Genomic DNA, 8053 nt, shown 5'->3' with positions numbered 1-8053 from the left:
GTGCGAAATTTTGACCAACTTGTTCACAGTCGTTCTGTCCCAAATACCAAAACCATCTCTCCATATTGAAGGAAGAAGTCTCAAGTCGTAGACCCAAATTCCTCTTCTAGTCTTTGGGAAGTCTCCCTCACCGTTAGAGTTAGAAAGTTTGAGTCCTATCCACAAACAAACAAACTTCAACAGGATTGTTCGGTGTACTTTCATTTTGTACTCTCTTTGGAAAGAACGATTGACCATACTACTGTTGTAGAAACTAGAACATATTCCGCATGACTGAAGGAATAAACGGCGGCGGGGAGGGAAGGAGAAGGGGAACTAAAAATAAAAAAAGGGTCGTATGAGTTGGTTTGAGTGCGCGACTTTCCAAACCTGTATTACGATACGGAGAGCTCGAGGAAGTTGCACCCGCATCTAAGTTTTGAGCAAGGAATTTCCTTAGTAAGACGACCATTACTTTGTAAAAAAGAAAATAGGAGGTCAGGAGTCAGACCCTTACCTTTACATAAGTGGTAAAGAACCGTCCACGACGACTCACTGAGTATTGTAAATTACTGGGCTCACCCAGGGAGAAGGAGGAAGGGAGGAAGGGAGGAGGGGGAGTCTAACCATCTGTTTTCGGGATCTTCTCAAGGCTTCATATCGAGCGAGATACGAGTCGATACAGACGCGAACCGTCTCCCTGCGGTGGTTTGAAACTACCGGGAAGTAAAGACTTAGGTTTGTAGGGGTTTCGTTCTCGTGTCATTCACACCTACACACCAATTTATGTACGAGGTCGGAACTCTTGTACATAAGAGGAGGAAACAGTGAAGAAAATGACTCGCCGATATTTATTCGGTACTCATGAGAGACTATTTTCGAGTACCAAGAGGTTTACTAACAAAACAGGAAGTAAATTAACATTCGACTCCGGTCAAATGAATGCTTCGTCCTAAAAGTGAATCGCCGATGAAGTCCCTTTTTGAGACCCAAATGGCCAAGATGCTCGACCAAGAGAACAAATCCTCCCGATCTAGAGGTACCATTGAATATTACTCCACCGATTGGACGGGCCTCCGTCCATCCAACGTCCGATTCTCTAGTTGAGTCACTAGACGTGGATTGATCAACCCTGTGCCGACCGAACTCGCTAGGTGAACTATGGGCGCAGCAATCATGTCAAATCGCTTCCTAGCGCATACAAAACCTAATCCGGTTGGCCGATTGAGTTTGTAATAGGTCCAATCAACTTGGTCGAAGCATCAATGTCCGGAGACCCACTGATACTAAATATAACCAACTCGAGTCCCGACGGGGGTTGAATTCGAAAAGGGTGAGCTGGTCATCAACAGTCAAGTCTATCAGCAGGTGTGAAAATATTATAAAATATTAATAATGATAGCTAAATAAAAACGAAAGACTTTTACCAAAGTAAAAGTTCCCGACTCTTTCTTTGGAATACTCATTGATCGTACACGCACGTATATTGGTTATATAATATGTAATATTCTTCTCGGAAACTTTATTTTTATAATTTAATTTACAAATGTGTCGTTTCCTAACATACAGTGTCGCTGCCTGGTTATACACTGAAACATTTGACCACCCGTCTTGTGCCCACTACTAAGAATTTACAATCTTGTCGACGTTCCTGTGGTAAATTTCCAGGGTACAGTAACCCCGGTAAGATGACTAGTATTAAGGTAACAACCTCAGCTGATCAAAATCAAATGATCGGAATCGGATCGGAAGCAAAAAAAGGTGATCGGGACATCCTTACTTTTTACAGTGCTACAGCTTCCACGGATGAAATGTTTTTATGTATTTATTGTCAAAGCATTTAATGTATTCATTGCTATCGGGATGTTAAGAGCATTCCATGGAATATAACACAAAGTGTTTCTGAAGTGAATGACCTACCTACCTTTAAAACATCAGACGAAAATCCAAGAAGCCAGAGTGCAGCTTTATTTGAGGTCAAACTCAATAGTCCATTAGATCTCAGTAAGTCTTCTAAAGAGTATCTTTCCACTATGTCATTACCCTTCAGAATGAATTCACACGCCTGGAGAAAGCTGCAGCATCACTTCACTTTCTGTGACGCAGTGCAACAGAGCCCATTAATAATGATTTAGAAATCCACAAGGCTTTGTTAGAAAATCTCACATCGGCTTTTTCCTATATTACTGGCTTTGTTTATTTAAAGCGAGAAGAGTTAATGTAACACATGTTCATTTTCTGATAGTGGGTTAAGAAATGCAAGTTAGCAAGAAAAACCAAGCATTTCAGTATAAAAACAAGGGAAACAATGATTACATAAGAATTTGGCTCGATGATTGTACAGAAATGATCTGCCCCAGGTGGATGCCTATGCTACATTCCTGAGGAAACCGTCATCTATTAATCTCATGTAAACATTAACTGACAAAAGAGGAAACGGGTTAAATTGCAATTAGCAATGCACATACACACACAGTGACTACAGAACTACACAGCGTAACACTCTGTCCTGATTGCCCCATAAAGTCATCTGTACATCAAGAAATGAATCAACAATACACGAGGAGCAGAAAGTAAGGCAAGGACAAACTGTCAACTCCAGATTGGGAACTAATAGATTTAACTTTTATGCGAAGCAGACATTTATTTTCCAACAGCCATTTCTTTTGAATCAACCTGGTTTAACAAAATCCTTGACATATTCACCGATCCAAATGTCAAGGTTGTTGCTCAAACATCTGCAGGTATTTTTCTTGAGTAGAGCTCTTCTTGCAATCCAGACCACACTAACTGTTGTATATACATTTCACAGAACGACTGCACAACTGAAATGGTAGTACCAACAATCTCTAAGCCTCAGGCGATAAGAATTCTTGCACACTATTTCCGGGCAAGTCTGGATAAAAAGGGAGAATACAAATGTTTCTTGTCCCTGGTGATGGACGATTAACGATAAATACACATACGGGCTTGAACTTACCCCCTCACTTTCCTGAAGATTGCATCGTGTCGCTCTTTTTCGTTGCTGGAGTTGACATCTCGTCTAGTGCTTCGGGAAGGAACCCATATCTGAACGCTTTGCCCTGGGGTTTTCCCCAGGAACTCGCTGGAAAAGTGAAAAGAGAGAGAGAGAGAGAAAAAAAAAAGAGTGAATATCACAATATTTGCAGACTACATGGCGAGTACAGAAAAATAACAAGTGCACTTTTAATACATGCATTGTTCCAGTACAATATGTTAAGGGTAACTGCACATTTTATACTATATAAGTGCTGCACTACCAGGTCTACCAACTTATACAGAAGGGGTATAACTCTCTCCTTATCTTATTTAGCTAAAATACAAATTCAGGTGTGGATGTGAATGATAAGCAGTAGGAACAAATGTGCCCTAATTGTTTCGTGGCCAATGCTAGAGCTTTTAACAATTTCCTTTTTCACCCTTTGTTGTAACACAATCCCAGACGGCACGGTGGTTAGTAAACAAGCCTGTGCTCTCGGCGGTTGACTGGCATCATGTAACAGCACTTCTGGGTATTCAAATAAAAGCTTCCTGTAATTCAGGTCCTATAATAAACAAGGTTGTCAGGTTTCTTTAGCAGTGGGGTGATAAAACTAGTGCTTTAGTGTTAATATATTAGATAACGATGCGCTAAGTGTGATCTTAGAAATGTTCAAATGACAAACCTGTTGCCGACAGTCTTGGGATAGTGCTGAGGTGCGCCCCTACCACCTCCTCCCCCCGAAGAAGCACTGTGGAAGCAAACACAAGGATGCATTAGCTTCACACAGCACTGAAGAGGAAGGAAATGAGCCTTCATCTTCACCTCAAAAGAGACTCAATTCAAATGCATTGCATATTCATTCAACCTTTATTAACACCAAACACACACACTAAGAAACAAGAACCCTGCTTACAAGTTGGGTGCATTTACATTTTAAAACCCCCCAAAAAAACACAATCAGCCAAATGAATAAAAGATTAAAATCAACTTTGTGTTGCTAAATGTTTTCCCTAAAAGCATTGACTGTGAATCTAATTCAGAAAATGACTCTTAGTAATCAGTATTGAAAAATCACCATTATACATCTCTCATGAACTCAGATAACAGAACGTGATGCTCAACAAGCTAAGGCCACATGAACTGATACATGTGTGATGGAAAAGCAGAACAGGGTGTTCACACTGACTGCTCTGCTGCTGCCGTTTGATCATACACATCATGCTCTATTAATACAGAAATGTGTGTTGAACTGCAGTTCCTTGCAGTGGGAGTGATTGACTTGTAAATCAGGACGTGTGCAAAACTTGTTGAGTCAGACAATATATGTTAATGATCAACCAATCAGCAAACTACTTATCAACATGTTAAAATTGACATGACACCAAAAAACGGCAACCTTAAATCCCCTTTTTCCAAGTTAGAATACAGGCCCGCAAAACATGAAGCCTTAATGTAGACTGGTTCCGGGGTGAGCCGTCATGTTGACAATGACTCTCTATACGGTGAACAGACAGACTGCTGCCTCTATCAATACTCCATAAATCCTCTCAAGGCTTATCATGTCTACACAGCAAAAGGCTTCACAAAGAGAAATGTCTGACAGCCATTTTGAGCCTTCCCACATCCTGCTTTGTTCGAAAGGCCGGAAGTGCCAGCCCAAAAAGCTAGCTAAGGGGCTAACCATGGGGGGAAAAAAAGATAAGAAATGTATTATTTACATGTGTGCATCTTTTGGGTTTATTACCTGAAACGAGAAGCACCCCCTTCTGCAATCAAACTCTCCACTTTGGCGGCTTGACAATGAAGAATACTTAAAAGAATAAGAGTAACAGGAGGGGATGGGGGAAACGGTGCTGAGGAAAGGGGGGAAAAAAAAGGGAGTGCAATTAGTAACTGGGAAAAACAAAGACTATTTATATGCTACATCATTAGCTACAACGTTATTAAAAATGGCACGACACTTAGCAAACTAGGATGATTAGCCAGATCTTTGTTATGAGCTTTGCCAGTAATAACAGATCAAATTACTAAAGTAAACCTGGTACTGGAGTACATGACAAACACAATTTATTACATAAAACAAAGTAATATTTGAGCATTGACCAAAGAAATACTGTCACTGGTACTTTTTGGTTTCCACCTGGATTTGTATTCTTCTATTTTGACATGGCTCTAAATTAATATTTTGCTATTTTTGGCTCTTACATTTAGCTGTAACAATGTACATTTCCCCTCTGTGGGATGAATAAAAAGGTATTCAGATGAGAGACAATGACAACAAATGCCAAACAAACATGTGCTTGTCTTTGCTGAGCTACAACCAAGCATCTGTTGACTAGCAAACAGCTGACATGCAATAACTAGCTGCGTGTTGCTATGTCCATTAATTAGATACGTCACAACACTATGGTTGGATGTTTACAAGGCCTGAGCACAATTGTGTTTAGATAGATAAATACTTACAAATTGGGAAATTATTTTTGAAACAGCAGCAGTGTTGTAAAGCATTGCACACGAGTATATATATATATATTAAACATTAGCAGCAAATGCATACATGTTCACAGTAGGAAAGACATGTATCACTAGAGTATCTAAAAAATACAGAATACAAAGAAAATAAATTCGAATAGACAATTTCACAAGCAACAAAACTACAGAATCATAAAAGATATTGGGTAATACATTACAATTGTTATGACTTAACAAAAGGGTTCAATCGGTTGTGTAACCCAATAGGAAGAGACATATTATGCAGCTTGTGTTTTATCACCATCGTATCCTAGGTTTTGCTGTGTTGTTTGCTATTTATAACAAAATCAAGTGTAGTCTGAAAACCTAGCGCTGCACCATTACGCAGTGAATTGTGGCAGGGCGGCGTGGTTAGCTAATGTTTCCAGTAGAGATTGCGTTTATATAAATCAGAAACATAACCAGAAACAGGTTTATTTATTATAAGTAGGTCTACACTTACTAGGACATGTCTTTAGTGTATGGTGGTGCATTCATATCTGCACGGCTTTCCACTTGTCATACCAACACTGCACATATTTTAATGTATTTTATTTTGTACGGGTATTTCTGCACTACGTCTATATTTCATGTCTTACAATTTATCCTAAAAATAAAGCTATTACAAACACATTTTAAAAAACAATAACATTAAAATACAGAGCAATACTTACAAGGAATATAGATATACCTAAAAACCTACGTACCGTATAATATAACAAAAATAAAGATACAAAAGCATAAAATAAGCCGATTTATCCTGGCTTGAAATACATTAGGCCAGCTTTAGGCGATCCCCGTCAGAATCCCGTGCAACTTAATGGCAAACATGTCTTATTCAATTGCATGTAAAACATGCATTACACCCTACATTAATCTCCCAGTACACATTACTTAGATACAGTAACTAGGCGACGACGGTTAGTCCGTGTTAGACGTTGGTGGTATTTTTAGCTTTTCTTAGCTAGCAGAAGGAGCCATTTTGGATGAGCCGGTGCAGTTATGAAAATCAGAAAAAAACCTTACCTTTACTTAAGCAACTTCAGTTTTATATTGTTGTGTGACGACGAAAGAAGAAATAAAAAAGTAGTAGGGGGGAAACGGAGTGTACGAGGGGTGTCAGGATAGCAAAAGAAAAGCAGAAAGATGACAAACACACACATCAATCCGCTACTTGCTGTTGCCTGGCTTGTTTTCGTTAGCTAGGCTGGTAGAGAGCTGAAGCTGGCTGCCTTATGGGGACAGGAGAATTAACGAGTTTAATTGGTTGGTTTTTCCGTTGTCACGTCATTTCTGGCCAATCACAAGACAAACATGTCAGAAAGGCGTTTCCATTAACACTATTGTCCAATGAGAGACATCTTCAAATAAAGGATGCCACCCCCATTATGTGATTGACATACAATTTAACATCTGCAGTGCAGGAAAATATAATGATTATTTGCTCAAATTAAATGAGGTAAAGGCATTCAGAGGTGGGAAGTAACTAAGTACATTTACTAAAGTACCGTACTTAAGTACAATTTCTGAGGTACTTGTACTTTACTTGAGTATTTCCATTGAATGCTACTTTGTACTACTCTACAATTGAGAGGTAGGCCGTACATTTAATCTACTACATTTATGTTGTGACTTTAGATACTTTGGATTGATGATGTTACATATAAACAACACTTAAATAGGACTTTAGTTCCATCTGGAGTAACATTCAAAAGCTACCCTGCAGTATACAAATCACTAAAACTAGCTGCACCTTTACCAGCTTTGATACACAAATAACTTAACACAAATAACACAAAACATATATAAATAAGTATATTTTGATGGTAATACTTTTGTACTTTAACTTGAGTAACCTTTTGAATGCAGAACTTTTACTTGTAACAGAGTATTCCTACTATATATATATTTTTTGATATATATATATATTGTATTCGTCTGGATTATGGGAAACAGTATTTCGATCCCTCTGTCTGTGGTCTGTACACACAAACTGAAAGATTGACAATAAAGTTGACTTTGACTGACTACACTTTGGTACTTATGTTTACTTAAGTACAAGATCTAAGAACTTGTCCCAACTCTAAAGGCATTAAGGATGTTAAGAGCATTCCATTGAATATAACAAAAAGTGTTTCTGAAATAAATTACATACACCACCTTTAAATGTATACACGCTTCCTTATGGAGTTTATGATGACTTGTTGATGGATGCAGCAGTCATCAAGAGGCTGATAACCTCACCCACCCTGTGCTGATGTAGCTGCTGAAAAAAATCCACAGTCCAGTGGTGGACATTTATAACTGACTTCATTTTCACTTCAGCCTGCTTGTATCAGTGCAGGGCAAGGGCAAACGGCAGCCCATCACTCAGTCTGCTGAGAGGGGAAGGGGTCGTGACCTCCTCTTCTCCAAGCAGCCAGGAAGATAATTGGGGACCTCCATCACCCTCGACTCCCCCAAACTCCCTTTGGTACTTCCAGCTAATCAACCCCTCACCTCCTCACCTCTGCTGCTGCAATATTGCCAAGAAGGCATCAGTCCAACAAGGACAAGAAG

The 8053-nt window shown here is 39.2% G+C and overlaps 1 long non-coding RNA gene across 1 annotated transcript; it reads right to left on the bottom strand.

Annotated features, from left to right (window-relative positions):
• Positions 1-3032: 3032 nt before the first annotated feature.
• On the bottom strand, positions 3033-6710 carry LOC104948673 (uncharacterized). The gene is made up of 4 exons (XR_798718.1): positions 6521-6710; positions 4728-4836; positions 3666-3731; positions 3033-3085 (listed from the first exon to the last, which is right to left on the bottom strand). It is a non-coding gene; the product is annotated as an uncharacterized lncRNA (long non-coding RNA).
• Between the last annotated feature and the right edge of the window lie 1343 nt (positions 6711-8053).

Source organism: Notothenia coriiceps, unplaced genomic scaffold (genome assembly GCF_000735185.1).
Source record: "Notothenia coriiceps isolate Sejong01 unplaced genomic scaffold, NC01 NC01_scaffold00014822, whole genome shotgun sequence".
NCBI lineage: Eukaryota > Metazoa > Chordata > Actinopteri > Perciformes > Nototheniidae > Notothenia > Notothenia coriiceps.
This window is presented reverse-complemented; position numbering and strand designations above follow the sequence as displayed.